The sequence below is a fragment of the Cnephaeus nilssonii genome, assembly GCF_951640355.1.
Source record: "Cnephaeus nilssonii genome assembly, chromosome: 20".
Classification (NCBI taxonomy): domain Eukaryota; kingdom Metazoa; phylum Chordata; class Mammalia; order Chiroptera; family Vespertilionidae; genus Cnephaeus; species Cnephaeus nilssonii.
In genome coordinates this window covers 24,141,666-24,159,217 of record NC_137091.1, presented here as the reverse complement: position 1 = coordinate 24,159,217, position 17,552 = coordinate 24,141,666, and the positions used below count along the sequence as shown (strand labels likewise).

The 17,552-nt window shown below is 40.9% G+C and overlaps 1 protein-coding gene across 3 annotated transcripts in view; it reads right to left on the bottom strand.

The window, feature by feature from the left end:
• The window catches only part of WWOX (WW domain containing oxidoreductase), a 948,216-nt gene that overhangs the window by 272,656 nt on the left and 658,008 nt on the right, over positions 1-17,552 (bottom strand). The gene's annotated exons all lie outside the window — the stretch shown is intronic.

The window sequence follows — 17,552 nt, the reverse complement described above, 5'->3', positions numbered from 1 at the left end:
TGGACTATAGTTTTAAAAAAACTATGAACAAATTCCTATGCACACTGCACATACCTTATTTTGAAGTAAAAAAAGCAAAACACCCTGACCGGTTTGGCTCAGTGGATAGAGCATCGGCCTGTGGACTGAGGGGTCCCAGGTTCGATTCCAGTCGGGGGCATGTACCTTGAATGGGGGCAGATCCCCAGTAGGGATGTTCAGGAGGCAGCTGATCGATGTTTCTTTCTCATCATTGATGTTTCTATCTCTCTATCTCTCTCCTTCCTCTCTGTAAAAAATCAATAAAATATATTATTAAAAAAACAAAACAAAACAAAATGGCAAAAACACCCGCATGTGGCCCGTGGGCCGTAGTTTGAGGACGCCTGCCCTAAAGTATTCAAACTAGACACAAGAGGGGAAATGCAAGGGCTGACATTTTCAAGCCCTGACTCTGCCTAGTACAGCCCTGGGGCTGGCTACACATAAAAGAATGCCATCCCTAATTTCAAGAACAGGATGGTCAAGAGGGGCCATTTTTTCTTTCCTTCTTTCATTTTTAATCCTCACCCAAAGATATTTTTACATCGAATTTTAGAGACTGGAAGGGAGAGGAGAGAGGGGGAGAGAGAGAAAGAGAGAGAAAAAAAAAAAACATTGATCTATGAGAGACACATCTATTGGTTGCTTCCTGCATGCGTCCTGACAAGGTCCAAGGATTGAGCCCACAACCAAGGTACATGCCCTTGATTGGGAACCTTGACTGGGAATCAAACCCGATACCCCTTGGTCCGTGGGTTGATGTTCTAACCACTGAGAAAAACTGGCCAGGGCAAGCGGGACTTCTTTTTCTTTAGTTGTAGTCTTAGAGTGAGTCATTCCACTCCACTTCCATGTTGGAGGCACCGGGTCCATCTGTAGAGCCACCCTTGTTTGTCTGAGTAACTGCTGCTTGTTTACACACCAAAATGGGGATGGGCTCTCTTGATTCTAGAAGCTTCTCTAACCTGAAGGTCTGCTTTCAGGGTCCTTGCTCTGATTACCAGAGGAACTTTGGGATTCTCCTGCCTGTCTTTAAGGAAGAAGTCAGGGACACTGCCTGTGGACCTGCCTGTGAGTGCCTGAGGACAGAGGACGGCTCACCAGGATTTGCACCCAAGCACGGACCTGGCTTAGAATACACAAATGATAGAGGCTGTTCTTTATTTGAGAGCAGGGTTCATCTCTTGCATCCCATCTATACCCCGAGCACCTAATGTCTGGTGAAATCAGACAGGAGCCAAGGTTGTTATGGACTTTTTTCTAATCCTTGAATGTCCTACATCATTGTCTAGATTACACTGTTCTCAGCCATAGTAGAGAATTAGTGAGGAAGAAGAAACAATGATATGCAAGTGACAATGTTTAGATAGACACAGAAAGCATTCATTAAAATAAGGAAAATAACCCATTGTATCAAAGACACTTTTTATGTTCTTGTTTACCTGGAATTTGTTTTTTTTTAAAGATTGTTGATTGCTTAAATATCATATGAGTTCTCTAGTAGGTAAGACCTTCCCTAACCTATACTGGCCATATCAAAGAACTGAAACATAATCAAGAAAACCAAGTGTGCTTATATATTCTTAAACATTAAGAAATAAAATTGGTTGTTATTGAGAGGCAAATTTTTTCTTTTGCCTGCACATATACAGTTTCTGTGGCATTTGTGTCCTTAGAAGATCATCTAGCCGTGGATTCAGAATCATTTGTCATCTTTCAAGATCTGAGAGTCTCTCTTGACAAATTTAGAAAAGAAGGATGTTACAGCAAACAGACAGCCCGGCAGCTAATGAAGAGCAACAGTTCAATATTTTATGGCACCTTAAAAAAAGTTTCAGTAACTGAAGGTGTTCTCACATTAATTCTTTGCATCAATTATTGACAGAGAATTTAATTTAAAGGCAACTAGTCAGTAACCTAGGGGTAGTGTTTTAAATAATTTATAATTGCTGCATGGGTGTAATCATATTGCTATTGATTATGATCCAGTCACTTCTAAGGGTCCAGCAGGTCTTATGCTAATTACTCTTAGTGAGATCACCTTTTTAACTCTGTATTCCCTGGTCACTGGGACTCATTATAAAAATAATTTAATGAAGTGCCATCTTCTGGAGTCCTTGCCGAGCTGGGGGTGTGGAGGAGGAAGACAAGAACTCAGGAGAAAAGCAGAAATTGAAAGCATTATGCTGAGATTTACAGATAATAGATCTACATCTGAATTTGCATATTATTCATATCTCAGATGTGACTGCAATAACAGGAGTGGAAAACATTTTATTCACTGTGACACAGACTGGCAACCATTTGGTGGGATTTAGGAAATACTGTGTTATTTACTGAAAATTAGGAAGAATGAAGTCCACTGTGTGTTCCCTCTTAAGGCCTCGAACAGTGCGAGGCCAAGAGGAGTTCATTCCCCTGGCAGAAGGAGACGCAGAGTGAGGTGGTATAGGGACGCATCTAGATTCTTTATGAAAACAGATCTGAATACATTTTACTGAGTAGTGGCAAAAAGCATAAAACCCATGATTACATGTACACAGTAACCTTGGACAAGACTAAAGCTCTCATCGAGGTAAAATAAACAGAGGCTGAGAAAGGGATCCGTAAATAATAGGAGACGTGGTGCTCCCACAGGCCTGGTCAGGATGCTGGGTGGGGAGAGACTGAATTTGGGAAGTACTGGTGAGTGAGCAGCCCGGGCACCATCCTATTCTCTCTCTCTCTCCCACTGCTCCCTTCACCAAAAGAGCAACTGCAAGGGCTGATGGCAAAGGAAAGTGAAAGCGCAGGCACCATTTCAGAGAAAAGCCAGGAGGCCTGCCCAGCTCCTGCAGCGACTGTGGACCAGCCATCCCCGCTCTGAAGATCCTGACAGGGTAGGTGGGAGGCGCAGTAAGAAAACCCAGGTTAAGTGTGATGGAGAGCCCAGAGGTCAAATAACAGTGTGAGAAGAGGGGCCTTTCTTTTTCTGTTTTTATTTGTGTGTATTTTAAGAGTTTTCTTTTATTTAATTGATTATTTAGAGAAAGAGAGGAAGGGGGTGGGGGTATGGAGATAGAGAGAGGGTGGGGGAGAAATATAAAAGTCTCAATTTGTTATTCCACTTATTTCTGCATTCATGATTGATTCTTGTATGTGCTCTGACAGGGGATTGAACCTGAAACCTTGGCGTATTAGAGAGACTCTCTAACCAATTGAGCTACATGGCCAGGGTAGGGCTTTCTTTTTTAAGCTATCACATTTCAGTAGCAACTTTGCCTCTCTTACCAAATGTGTGTATGTGTGCATATGTATACAGCAGTGGGCAAAAGTAGGGGCACAGTTGTGAGTACGGGAAACACAGAGTTTTTCTTATTTTATTATTTATTAATTATTGTATTATTTTCCACAGGAACAACTGTAAATCTAATTTTGCCCCACCCTGTATTTGCTTCAAAACTGTTATAATTCTGATTTTGTTTAGAAAAAAAAGTGGGTGTTATGTGGGTGTCTCCCCAGGAGTAATAATGTCTTTGTGTCATTTTCAGTAAATTCCTATTATTGAGGGGTGGGGGGGAAAGAGAGAAAAAGAGAAAGAGAGAGAGAGAGAGAGAGAGAGAGAGAGAGAGAGAGAGAGAGAGAGAGGAAAAATATTTATTTTCTGGAAGAAGATATAAACGATGGTATATATCTAATTTAATCTAAATAATTTGGGTGTCTTGTAAACAATGAAGGTAATAGAAAACTCATCCTAGGACTTTCTCTAGAGGCTACAAATGAAACCCTTTTTCAGAAGGTGAGAACAACATAGCTTTAAATCTTCAGTGGCAGCTATTGTCATAAATGTGGAACAAAACATGGACCTGCATTTGCACAAGTTAAAAGAAAGGAAAAAATAATACCTGCAAAAGTTGTCACCTGCCCACACTGAGAGATTGCTAAAGAACATAATTCTCACGTAAACCCAATGAAAGGAAACAACAAACTTCTAGCTTATTCCATTTCCTCTGGGCCCGCTTTGTGCTTTCAGACTTGGCCGGGTTTTCTCCTGCATGGAGCCAGGTGGACACCGGCCAGCTCTCATGCTTACTGTAGTGCACTAAACTATACTGGAGGCTGCAAGAGTGAAGCATGTACTGCTGAGTGCAAGAAGTATTTCTCCAAGGCACACCAATGCCACTTGGGTTCTATTTTGGACCCTTAGATGGGAGACCCTGTTTGCAGGGTTTTGCCTTCTGACCCGTGGTATAAATCAGTGGTGGGCACATATCTATATATATAAAAGGCTAATATGCTAAGTGTCTGACCATCCAACTGGTCACTATGATGCATACTGACCACCAGGGGGCAGACACTAAGTGCAAGAGCCACCGTGACTCACACTGGCCATTTACAGAGAAACAGCATTGCAGACCTGGCGCCCACAAAGCAACACTAGGCTTCCCCAATGAGACACAGGCCCTGCCACCACCCTAGAGCAACACCCCACAAATTGCAGCCTATGCTGCTGAGACCCCATTGTGCAAAATGTGGCCCATAGCCCAGACCAGCCCGGAAATGGTGGCTGTGTGCACTGGGTAATGACGTCATGTAGAAACACCCAGTTTCCTCTCCCTAGCGACTAGCCTCCTTGGAGTTTCTTCAGCCCAGGAACACAACTTGCATTATAGCCAGGTGGAAACATTTTACACTTTAACCAAATGTCTGTGAAGCATTTTCCTGTGTCTCATCTCATTTGATCCTCACAGAAGTCCTGGAGTAGGTAGATAGGAGACTCAGTGGAATCCTATTTTCTTTTCATTAGCCGGAAAACAGATTTAGAAAGCTTAGAAACTTGACCCAAATGAAAAGAAATAAGAAATGGTGGACGTTGAAAATGACTTCAGGTTTTCTCACTGCACAGAATATAGTCAAACACTGCTGCAGTTAAATATTTTACCCTTTGTTCTCCCTGCCTGATCTATAATAATAATCTGCTTCATGTTGATATTTACTGCTGTGTTGCTAACAATTACCTGAAAGAGAAGTTGGGATGTTTCACTGGGCTGGAAAAAGTTAAGTGAAATCAGAAAGCAGGTCTAATTAAGCAAGTTTCTTCTATATATATAAAAGGCTAAGTTGACTTGTGCATGCGCAATACATACAAAGCTCTCGCTGGCGCCAATTGCACACATGTGTTTTGATCTGTCATTGTCAATTGTGAATTTGGTTGACACTTCTATTATTGAGAAAGGGCGAATAGCGATATTAAAATATTTCTTCTAATTAATTTCCCTTCAATGTGCAAGAATTTGTGCACTGGGCCACTCGTTTTCTATAAAGGGCCATATAGAAAATATTTTAGGCTTTGTGGGCCACACAGTCTCTGTTGTAAATACTCAAGTCTGCCCTTGGGGCATGAAAGCAGCCACAGACAATGCATAAATGAATGCACGTGGCTGTATTTCAGTATAACTTTACTTATAAAAACAGTCAATGGCTGTAATTTGTCAATTCCTAGGACAGATCCTTATCACTTTATTAAACCATATTTCTGAAGGGTGGGATCTAGAGTAGGGCCCACAGCCCAGGAGGCAACATTGATCCCAGATTTGAATCCAAAGGATGACCTGTCCATGTGAAAGGGAAGGGGGTTGGGATGGGGTCAATGCTGGCCAGTTTCTGAGGGGAGTTGAGGGGAGGAAGTTGCGGGTAGTGTTGAAGGACTGACCAGTGAAGGTTTCTTTGCTGTCACATGTAAGGCCATTGGGGGAGGTGGCAAATTAGGTGGCTTGGGGAAAATGGAGAAGCTTGAAATAGCCACTGTGAGGAAGAGAAGGGAAACCAGACAAAGTAAACAGGATTGCTAGGTAGTGTTGAGAATACAGTGGAGACCATGATTTTTTTTTTTTTTTTAAGGAAAATCGGTGTCATCCCACAATGGTACCAATAGTCCAGGTAGTAGCAAAAGGTACAGAACTAACCTCAGGCTATTTTGCGGGGAGCAGGTTCTGCGTCCACAATGAGCAAAACGTTTCTGCACCAAGCCCCGGGAATAGCTCAGAAGACTTACTGGCAACATAAACATACATTTTGGCTCCTTCAGTGGGGAGATATTTAAGTGCATTGTCAGAATGAAAGCTTCCTGCCTCCTCCAAACAAAAGTGATCTCTGAGATTAAGAAGAGAAAGGAACCCTAGCTGGTTTGGCTCGGTGGATAGAGCATCAGCCTGCAGACTGTAGGGTCCCAGGTTCGATTCCGGTCAAGGGCACGTGCCCGGGTTGCGGGCTCAACCCCCAATAGGGGGCTTGCAGAAGGCAGCCAGCCAATCGATGATTCTCTCTCATCATTTATGTTTCTATCTCTCTTTCTCCCTTCTGCTCTGAAATCAATAAACATATATTTAAAAAGAAGAAGAAGAAGAAGAAGAAGAAGAGAAAGGAGCTGGGAGCACAGAGAGGTCCCAGCCCAGAGCTGTTTGTTAGCACCAGCTAACAGCATCTCCTGGGCCTCACAAGGTGAGAAACTAGATCGTAAAATAATAATTCAAAGACTAGTAGGGATGTCTCAGAACAATAGGGACTCCATGGTCAAGGGGCTGCCACTGGGTGGTTACCTGGAGCTCCAGTTCAGGGAAGAGAAGCAGAAAATCCAAAGAAAACCTTCCCCTCCCTGCATCCTGCTGGCTGAAGCCCGTGCCCTAGTCAGGTTCACGGAGGGAAGGGAAATGCAGGGCCCCAAACTGCCCGACACCTTAGGTAGGGTTAAGCATTTTGTGCAGGCATCAGCATCTTTACAGAGCTCACCTTTTAAAAGGAGCCAGCTTTTTGTTGTAAATGGCACTGACACTACAACAAGAAAGTTCATTTCACAAAGATGATTCATTAAGAAATAAAATATTCATGGCTGACAGCTTGAAGGATCGCCATACAGTTATATTCTAATGCACCTGTCCTCTCTGTCAAGTCCAATGTGGGATGTCAGGTCGCCAAAGTTTTATTTAGAAATTGTTTGTCAGAGTGAGCTTTCTAATGTGAATGAAAAATTCATCCCCTCATTAAGAAGATTTTACATGAAATGTCTAGGATTTTCAATGAACGCTAGGACATGAACCAATTACTGTTAAACACTTAAAGAGACAGAGTCCTAAGCTCACTCAGCAAAACCCTTAATTGCACAAATGTGGAGAAAATTCAACATCCTGAAAGGCAAATGGGAATTTTGATTTGGAAATTTTCTTTTCTTTTGTCACATCTGGAAAACCCTCATCTTTAAAAGACTTGGGGGAATTCAAACACAACTATTATATAACATCATTATACCTGACCAAATTATACACACGCATGCACTGTGCAATGGAATTTGGGGTTTTCAGCCACTTGTTCAATTCCCAAAGAAAATAATTAAAATGCCCCGCAAAGTTGTTGCATTGTTTCTATCTATTTCTTAAGGTTTTTTGTTTTTAAAGACACTTTGTTGCCTTCGTTTCATCCCTGCCTTACTTTCATAATTTGTGTAAATGTCAAACAGGTGCCTGGGAAGCAAATATATTTAATGATTCTGAAAATTTGGGAGTTGGGAGAGAGGTGGGGGGGGGAGCCACAAGAGATTAAAATAGAGTTGAGCTGCATAGAAAGTCAGGAGAAATCCACAAGGGAATTGGTTGTATAATGAAACAGCATTTTACAGCTATGACAATGGATTAAGTTGACATTGAGACTCTTTTTTGACATACGGTCTAGTTTGGCTTAATCTATGGTAGAAAATAGTTCACTCCCCAAACCGAGCACTAGACTCAGGTTCCATTCCATATATATAGAACACGCACACACGTGGCTAGACTGTCACTTCCAATTTCAGAAAAGGCTTGAGATTGACAATATGAACACTGAAATTTCTCCTTCTCAACCCAGCAGATTCTATACACTTTAAGGATTTCATATTCGCTTTTATTATATAGATTATTATATAGATGCTTTGGTGAACTGGTAAAAAAAAAAAAAAAAAGAAAAAAGAAAAAGCAACCTTGACCACATAGCTGTTCATCGCCATTCTCTAAGACTCTAATAATGTTTTCCAAAAAAGGGGAGGACTTTGAATAAGCCCTTCAGCATACATACAGCTGGTGGAGGTGGGAACCAGAATTTCAGAGCCGTTCTTTGTCTTTAATTATAGCTCTCTCTGCAGTTTTTCACATAGATATTCTTTATATATTTTTCTTCTCATTTACATGCATTTCTTCCTTTATATGTATATTTTTATCTATAACATCTATTATATTTCCTGGAAGGCAACTGGACAACATGTGCTGATGCTCACAAAACAGTTGAGATGGGAGATGCGGTTCTAGGCATCTTTCTTTGGAAAATATCTGCAATTCAAATAAGAGATTTTGCACAGGATGTTCAATGCTGTGTTATTTAAAACTGGAAACAACTTCAGTGGCCAAAAGAGAAGGGAATGTCCCTTTGCCAAGTCATCATTCAAAAATCACATTTAGAATTTATGTCTCATGTAATATTGAGTAAACAGAGTAGGATACTGAATGCATTAAGTGAATTGAGAGTTTTAGGAGGCAAAACATTAGATACTTTTTTTTTGGTAAAAGAAAAACATATAAATGTTTCAAATGGGCATGAGCATATGGGTGGTTTTATTTTCTTTCTTTTACTATTTTAAATGTCTATCCCCACTTCTATACATAGATGTAATTAAAAGACAAGTCTAAATACAGCCAGACTCTACACATTGCATATCCATGTAGCAAAGGAGTGAGCTATTCTTTAATATATAGACTTAAACAAGAAGGGGGGAAAAAATGTGATCCTTCTATTAGGTAAAACAAATTATCAGTTAAAAAACGGTTCCTCCTTCATCTTCTGCCATACGTGAGATATTAATGTATTGAGTCCATCCCTATGGAAATTGCAAAAACTATTTACATAAATTCTCCAGTCTACCAAATTGCAACTTGCTCAAATAAATCAGACACCGAGCCTCCGTTTTCTGTGAATTTTGGTTAGCAGAACTCTAGGTTGGAAATTGCATCCAATACATTTTTTACAATCTGCCCATAATTAGTTTCACTGGGAAAACTGTGAAGAACTATTTTGCTGCATTTAAATTCATAATTTTGGTTCAAGAGCACAGAATAAGATGTTTAGACAGAGTGAAAACTATTTTCTAACAAATCAATATTAATTTATCTGACTGTTATGGTCTCGGGAGCCAAAAAGTGTTCTTGTACTGAACTGACAGGAAAGATTTTATCCTGACCAAATGTTATTCAAATATTTATAAGACTGGATAATTTAGTAAAGAAAATACAGATGGAAGAAGGCAAGAGTTGCTTTTGTGTGTGTGTGTGTGTGGGGGGTGCTCCTTTCCCATTTATAAATGACAAGAACTGTTAACAGGAGAGAGTGATTAGTAATCCTCCCCCTGATAAGTGAGCTCCTTGAAGAGTTTATTGACCATTTAGTGCACATGACAAACTAAAGAAGATCTTGAGGCATCTCGTCATCACACTCACCATTGACTTACGGGTGTCACTTTGGTCAAGAACCTAACCCTGTGCTGTAGGCGGAGTGACTTCCCAATGACTTAGCTGGTGGCCAGAGGGCATGGCAGGGTCTCTGAGGGCATGGATTGAGACTCCAAGAGCAGAAAAAGGAATGAAATGAATTGAGTATGACTTCAATACATTATCTTACTTAATTTTCTCAACAGCTGTAAGATTTTGTGCGTGTTTGTGAACTTTTTATTGGAGTAAAATATACACTCGAAAGCACAAACACATATGTGTTCCGAAATGAATTTTCACAAACTGAACACACCCAGCACCCTGAATAAGAAACAGGACATTAGCAACATCTGAGAGCCCAGCTCATGCCCCCATCCAGTCTCTACCGGTGACTTCTAGTATAGGAATAGTTCACTTTTTATTGAGTTTGTTAGAGAGTCATATAGAATGCCCGCTTCTGTATCTGCCTTCTTTCTCTCAACATCATGTCTGCAAGGCTAATTCTTGTTGGGTTTGGTTGTGGGTCATTCACCTCTTTGGTGTGCAGTGCCCCATTGGTGAAAATACCACAATTTATTTTCCCATTCTACCTCTAAAAGACATTTGGGCAGTTTACAGTTTTGAGTTATCATGGATAATGCAGCTGCTCTACATATTCTTGGAACTGTATTTTGGTAAACATACATACATACATATACTTAGGAGTGAAATTCCTTGATGATCAGGTATGGTTATGTTTAGTTTGTCTAGATACTGTTAACAAGTCTTCCCAAAAGATGACACCAGTTTATAAAATAGTTAACTGAAGTCACGAGGTTAGGGCCCTATCAGATTGGTGTCCTTATAAGAAGAAGAGAGACACCAGACATCTCGTTCTCTGCCACGTGAGGACACAGTAAGAAGGTGGCCATCTGCAAGCCCTGAAGAGGGTTTTCACCAGGGACTGAATCAGCCAGCACCTTGATCTTGGACTCCCCAGCCTCCAGAACGGTGAGAAAATAAATTTATATTATTTAAACTACACAGTCCATGGTGTTTTGTTATGGCAGCATGGGCTGACTAATACAATTATCATGAGTTGAGGGTGTTTTTTTTTAATTTAAATAATCTTTTTATTTTAGCATCATTTTAGTTCTACAGGTGAGCTGCAAAGATACTGCAGAGTTCCTGTACACCCTTCATCCTGTTTCACCTAATGTTGGCATCCCAAACGACCAACTGTGGTAAATTTATGAGAACTAAGAAATTAACATTGGTACATACTATGAAGTAAGCAGATCCACCCTAGTTGGAATTCACCATTTTTCTGCTACAGGATCCAATCCATGATATCACTGGATTGCATTTAGTATGTTTTATCTCTGTTTCACTGATGAGGCACAGAGTTCACATGGAATAAGTAGCTCCTAAGTTCAGGAAGCCTAGAAGTGAGGTAAAAAACTCAACAGCAATAACACTTCATCACTATTTTCTAAGTCCTTTGTGTTCCTGGCATGATGTAGTGTCATCCAACAATTTGGTTTCCTCTGGGACACCAAAGTGAAAAGTGATTCCTGTCCTCAAGCCTTCAGTTTAGTTGTAACCCCTGGTGTTGGAAGCAGCCACCCAGCATGTGTCCTGCAGTCCCTCAGCCTATCACAGTGTTATGCCCCATTCATGTGTGTGGCACAAACCAAGCAGGCACTCAGCAAAGCTTTGCTAAATGTATGGGTGTCCAAATGTTAAAATATGTCTATATCTGTATCTATATCTGTATCTATATCTATATCTATATCTATATCTATATCTATATCTATATCTATATCTATATCTATCTACATCTATACCTATACCTATACTTATATCTATATCTGTATATTCTTGTAAAAACTTTATATTTATGATACATAATGTCAACAAGACCTTTCTTCATGTCTATGGGACCAGGGATACTTTATTGGGAAGCAAGTGTGATGAAAAAGACAGAAGGTAAAATACCATCCTGACTCTGCCAGATCGCTGTGTCATCTCAGGCAAGTCACTTAACCTCTCTGGACCTGTTACCCAGGAGCTATAAAATGGGGATTCTAATACTGTCCTGTCCTAGATATGCTTGTCAGAGGCTTTGAAAATTGTAACATACTATGCACTTATTAGGAAACTAGAGGCCTGGTACATGGATTCATACACCAGTGGGGTCCCTTGGCCTGGCCTGCAGGAATCGAGCCAAAATCGGCTCTCCAACATCCCCCAAGGGGTCCTGGATTGCAAGAGGGTGCAGGCCAGGCCAAGGGATCCCATCAGGGCCTGGGCGGGACTGCGGGAGGGCTCCAGGGCATGTCTGGCCCATCTCGCCCAGTCCCGATCAGGGCTAATTGGGGCAGATGGGGGCCATCTCGCCCAGGCCCAATCAGGGTCGATTGGGGCCGGCCAGCCAGGGAGTGACTGCAGGAGGTTGGCTGGCCGGGGAGGGGCCATGGGAGGGCTCCAGGGTGTGTCTGGCCTGTCTCATCCAGTTGCTATCGGCCTGACCCCAGCAGCAAGCTAACCTATCGGAGGGAGTGTCTGCCCCCTAATGGCCAGTGCGCATCATAGCGACTGATCAAACGGTCGGACACTTAACATATTAGGCTTTTATATATATAGAAGATATTGGCCTTATGGCATTTATGTTTAATAGTAAAAAAGAAATCGCAAATTAAATGGAGAATGCTATTTACTGCCAGTTCTTTCTAATAATAATAATAAAAATATCCTATATCCATAGAATCAGTACAGAAACCATCTGGGCAGAAGGACCATTGTGGGGTAGAAAAAACAGAAGGAAAAAATCACTGATCATTCCATTACTTCTTGAGTGATGAGTGGAGACCCAGTACATCACATACAAATACTGCCTATCAAGATTTCACACCACGGAACAAGGAAGAAGCAATGCAACAGGACAAACATACATCAAGTAATAATTAGGCTTGATTTCAACACTGGACAGTGATTGCATTGAGAATATGGGCTAATCCTTGTATCAAATAACAGGCACTCCAAAGTGTTTGCTGAATGAATATTTAATTTTCCAATCTAGATGAGTTAGAAATTTAATCCTGTGATTTTCCTTGAAAATATATTTTAGGCCTGGCTAATGTGGCTCAGTGGTTAAGCATTGACCTATGAACCAGGAGGTCATGTTTCTATTCTCAGTTAGCACTCTGCCCAGGTTTTGGGCTTTATCCCAGTGGGGGGTTTGCAGGAGGTAGCAGATCAATGACTCTCTCATCATTGATGTTTTTATCTCTTTCTCTCTGAAATCAATAAAAATATATTTAAAAACATATATATATTTTAGTCCAAATATATGAATCAGTTTTCTAGACGTGCTCATCTTCAAGAAAAACCTGACTAAATAAGACCTCAACTTTTTCAGATTTTGCCTGTGCAGTGGGGACTACGTAGCAAGTTCAAGGGGCCTGAAGAGACCAAATGAGAAAGAGTATTCTGAACAGAAACAGGGTTTTATAGATACTTCTGAGCAGATATCTCATACAAGAAGGCAGGGCAGTTCTCTGAATCTTGAACTGATCTTAACTTAGAAACGCACTTGCATGTTGGGGAAACACATCGTCTTTCCACTCTCAATATATCAAGTTCTTTGAAATCTTCCACTCCTAATGGTAGTGTGTCAAAAAATAGCGGCTCACACTTATGTGAACTCTCAGGTGGACTGCCAGCGAGAGCACATCAGCAAGTCAGGCAAGCGAATTCCCTCGCCAATAATAAATAAGGAGCAAAGGGAATGAAGATGGGCATTTTGGCTGGATTCCAAACGCGAAAACCTGCCTATCCACCTTCAAAATGATGCAAGATTGCAGTTTGCTTAATGTTCATCTTATGTGCTTAATTACCGATAGTGCTTGACTAATTATTTCTTGTTTTGTCGGCTATTTAATCAGAGAAGGAAAGTAACTACAGACTTTTGTATACCAAATGAGGATTTGTAACTCATTTTTGTAATCGCATAATTCCCAGAGGACTTCATTACAAACACGAAAGAAAACAAGATGCTAAAAGCAGGTGACAGTCTAATTTCCACAGGTACGGCTTAAAGCTTTCGAGTGAAGTAATGGAAAATAAAATAAAAAATAGCCTTTAGATGTTTCCAGCCACGTAGAGTGTTTTCATGTTAATAAGACAGAAAACTGCAAATGCAGCAAAGACATCTCTGTTTGGTGCTGGCGTCTTTTCTGATGCCCGATTTGATGCAACGTCTCTGCGAGATTATGAAATAAGCCACAAAATGGACCCTAGTTTTCTCACTTACAGAAATGAGCATTTGGCAAGTTGCATATGGCACAGTCAACTTAAACATCTCTCTGTTTTCACTCTTCTACTAATTTTTACATAAATTCTTGGTCAATTGAAACCACTGCACATTTCCAAATGTTTAGAAAAATAAGAGGCCTATACTAAGTAATAATACGAGGAGTCCTAGATAGTCCAGAAATTTCTCCCGGGTATGACAGTGTTGCCTGTTGGACAGAGGCCGGATTCGGTAGTCTTGAGATAAATGGCCAATTTGGTTTTGACAGTCGATTCTGTGTTCAGGATGGTTTTAGAAGTTTGGGGATGTAGAGGAGAGCCTGAAAAAGTATGAGTCATAATCCTGTCCTTAATGCATCACAACTAATTGGACATTTGAAATAAAGCATTTGAAAGTACAGCATCATCCCATTGTGGTTGCCATCAGGAGAGGGGCCAGCACTTAGCAAGTACTTGCTGTGTCTCAAAATGAGATGCAAGCTTCTTATTTCCCACACTATCACAGCCACCTGCTAAGAAAGGGCTACTGGCCCCTTTTCCAGGTGAGGAAGCTGAGGTCTATGACCTTGAAGGTTATGACCCTTGCAAGCCACTGCTTCGATTTTCCTGCCTTGTTTTTTCTGCCTGTACAAATACTTAGGGTTATAGAAGTTGAAAGTTGTTGCCAGTAAATTTCAGTAGCAGACATCAGATTGCTGGGTGTTGGAGGGAAGGGGAATGTAGAAGAAATTAATGAATAACATTGATAACACTCTTGACACACATTATCTCATGGCAACCCTATGAAATAGGTGTTAATAGTAACCATGATAATAGCTATCATTTGTTAGGTGCCAGTGTGCTTCAGAGAGCAAACCAAGCCCTTTCTACTATTTCCTTTGATGCTTCCCAAATCCCTATGATGTCATTAGGATTATCATCATCCCCATTTAGCAGAGGAGTGAACTGAAGCTTAGCGAGGTTAATTTGCCCCAAAGTTGTGACAGTTACTCAGTGACAGAACCCAAGGGCCCATGCTTTTCTGTGCCTTGCCAGATCACCACCCAGCATGGCACTTTTACTCATGGGAGCGCAGACAGGCCGAGTTCTCTGCCAAGGTCACACAGCTAATGCGTTGTAGCTCAGGATTCCCTCCCACCATCTGCCCTCCTGAACATCGGGCAGCACCACCTCCCCAAACAAACACTCTTCTAGGCCCTGACTAGAAAAACAGACACAATCCCCAATGCCTTATGAACGTATATTCTACAGGGCAGGGGAATGGAAAAAAAAGCTCATACATGTCTATGTCCGTGTCGGTGTCTACATGCTGAGTTATACAGTAGAGGAAGGGAGAGGGGGTGCAGGGATTACAAGGCCGGTTGCCATTGGATAGCGAGTAGTAAGGAAAGACTTCAGTGCCAAGTGACATTTGAGCTAAGCTCTGAATTTGGAGAAGAGCATTCCAGGCAGAGGGAACATAAGAGTCGAAGCCCCAGGGACAGAAGCACACCTGGTATGTTTGAGACATGGCTGAAGTAGAATGAGAGAAGAGGAGAGAAGATGAAGACAGGTCCAAGGAGGAAGGCAGGCAGGTCCCAGGGAAGAGGAGGGCAGGTCAGAGGGAGGAGGCAGGAAAGGCAGACAGCAAGATCCTTGTATCCTGTTGTGAAGACTACGCCTTTTAGTGAGCCTGAAACGGGATATAATGAATAAAGTCCTAGATGGATAAAGTAGGACGAACTTTCCAGGCTTCCTCCCCCATCTGGGTACATTAGAAGATGAGGAAAATGTCTAAATGTTAAGACCTTCTTCATTACAGATCTGAGCTCTGACTCAGTCCTGACCTGGGAGGCGTTTAAGGAAAAGGATTTGTTTCTAGAAGAGAGATTTAAATGTCCTGGGGCTCCTCCAACCCACAGAAATAGGAACCACTTAACTTAACAGGCGGAGTAATAAGACTATACAGAGGAAACTCACATTTTCATACTTTATGCCTTAATTTTAAGTAGAGTTTCAAGATTTCCTGTAGGAATTCAGAGTGTTATCTTATTTTATGCCCCAAACTAGGAAGAGCATTCCACTGGGTTTACCGAGCTGTTAAGATGAAAATAAGTGTTTGAGCACAGCATAATAGATGAGATGTTTAAGGCATTTTCCTTGAGATTTTTGGTTAATCTTCTTTTAGTTAATTTTCTGAGATAAAATCCAGTTATAAATAACCTGAGGGCACCCTAACTGGGCTGTTCTGAGAATGGCAAATCTTTAATAGCCAGAACTTCTGCCTTTTAGAGATCTCTAGGGGGAAGCAGTACTTTGAAAATTATCCAAAGGAAAATAAGTCAAAAGCATTAACAAATTAAAGAGAATGGGGGAGAGAGAAGAAAGGGGTGAATGAGAAAACTTATTTGACATTCACAAGACAGCAGATCTTACCCTTGAAACTCTGTTTTTAAAAATCAAACATTCAAAATCTATTTGTTGATTACTGCAGAGAATTGGTGAGTTTCTGTCATATGAGAATAACGGGAAATTCATCCTTTTTACCAGAGTAAAATCCAGTCCAAACCTGAAGTGCAGGAGAAGCATGACCATAGATGGCCTTTACTTAGACCGAAGTACAGCAGCTAGAACCTTAAAATAACAAGTTTCAGCCCGCTGGCATGGCTCAGTGGTTGAGCATCGACCTATGAACCAGGAGGTCATGGTTCGATTCCTGGCACATGCCCCAGTTGTGGGCTTGATCCCCAGTGTGGGACATGCAGGAGGCAGCCGATCAATGATTCTCTCTCCTCATTGATGTTTCTATCGTCTTCTCCCCTCCTCTCTGAAGTAAATAAAAATATATAAAAAATAAGTTTCAGAACTGCTTTTAAAGAGACCTGGTGGAAGAAAGAAGACAATAGAACAAGCATGTCCAACTCGTGGCCCACGGGCCACATGCGGCCCACAACGAGTATTTTTGTGGCCTAGCCAATATAATGGTATATAAGAAATGTTTCAATAACAATTTCATAACTTAACTTTTACAATGTCCGGTTACACATAATTATTAATAACGAACTACAATGTTCGCTAATGACTGATTACTATAATCGTGTTGCATTCATTTCCCTTATGCACCTTACTGCAAGCGCACCATTTCTCTCCACTAATACTAGCAGCAATATTTTAGCAGCCAATTGCCACGTCATTAGTCTTGGACTGACTTATTTGGTGTGTGCAACAGGAACTATTTCACTTTCAGAGAACAAGAAAAATCGATTTATTTGTGTTATGCTTATTAATTTGTGCAGTTAATCAGTGTCTGTCAAGTTAATGTTCAAGAAAATATATTAATTTTTATTAAAATGTTCTATTATTTTATGTTAACTATTACTCATTTGTTTCAGCCCTTTGTATTCAGCATGTCTCTATCAAATGAAACCTACATTTCTATGAAAATTGAAGCTTTTATTTTTTTGCGGCCCACATAAATTAAACCTGGTTTATTTGGCCCGTGTTAGCCTTTGAGTTTGACATGCTTGCAATAGAACCTTAAGTGTTGTCCATCGTCACAATGTAAACAAAAATTTGTAAAAGGATTATAAGGTAGTATGAGCAAGGAAGTCATGTAAACTGGGTGATATATAAATATAAATACTTTCTCAGTACAAAAGAGTGCATGTTGGCTGCCATCCATCTATAGCGTATATATTACCACAAAATAAGAGAGGTGGAGGCCCAAGGTGGGCCTAACTCAAAACAAAACAAATCTGCCGGCCTAGATGAGGG